The sequence below is a fragment of the Macrotis lagotis genome, chromosome 1, assembly GCF_037893015.1.
Source record: "Macrotis lagotis isolate mMagLag1 chromosome 1, bilby.v1.9.chrom.fasta, whole genome shotgun sequence".
Lineage (NCBI taxonomy): Eukaryota > Metazoa > Chordata > Mammalia > Peramelemorphia > Peramelidae > Macrotis > Macrotis lagotis.
Genome location: NC_133658.1, coordinates 774643003 through 774644123, shown reverse-complemented (window position 1 = coordinate 774644123; position 1121 = coordinate 774643003).

Sequence of the window (1121 nt, the reverse complement as noted above, 5' to 3'; positions counted from 1 at the left end):
CAAGATTGACCTCCTTTGAACACTCTTTCAAATATCAGCCCTTCAGAGCGATAGGTACTCATTTTGTAAAATACATGAGTGGCTTTCTTCAAGAACTCTATAATATCCCATCTAAAATTCCAAAACAGATAAAGGAAGACATAATTAATCATAGATCTTAGATTTTATTCCTTAAAAGATTTTTTTTTTTATTTTACAGTTAAGGTACCTGGGCCCAAATAGGTAAAAAAACTCACTCAAGTTTATATAGATAGCAAACAACATAGCTGTGTTTTGAAGACATTGGGTTCTATAACAACTAACTATTTTCCTACCTTCTCCCATATCTTTTACTCTCCCCAAAGAATATGTGAAGTCCTGAATGGAATGAACCCTTATTCTTCCTCCTTGTTCTTAGCCATTATCCAAAGTAGGATGCAAGGAAAAATCCTGAGTCTAACTTCCATAGTCTTCCTCCTATAATTCAGAGGAAGACTGGTGACTTGGATTTCCAGTCTTGAGTGCTGCTCGCTCTCCTTCTCCTTATTTCTCACCTTGGATGGTACCTGAAATGAGCCACATCATGACTGTAGATTTTGGCTGAGTTAGCTTTAAAAGATTTGTCTATTGACAAAAAAATTCACTTCTTTTCTCCTTAAATATGGAGGTATTTTTAGAGCATTCAGAATATAAATTGAGTTATTCATGTCTGATCTATTAGCTTCCATGACATTGAACTCTTTGACATTGGCCTTTTTTTCCTACCTCTCTGATTTTCTGTCCTTTATAGATACATGTTCTCTAAGGGTGTTTACAGACGTTTTGTTTCTCTACTCTTATTTGATACTTCACTCAGTCCCATAATTTTGCTTTTCATCTCCAGTGAAGAAGATTCACAAATCAGCATCTCCATCTCAGATTTCTTGTCTGACCTAAAGACTTGCATTTCCAACTGTCAGCAAAGCATTTCTGTCCCGGTATTCTACTGCCACTTCAAATTCAAAATATCATGATTTAAAATGATCTACTACAAACCCTTTTGTGTTTCCTAACTTATTTTATTTGGACCAAAGTCACCATCATTCTTCCTGTTGCCTACATTTGAAATCTGAGTGGTAGCAGAAATCTTTTCCATATACCCA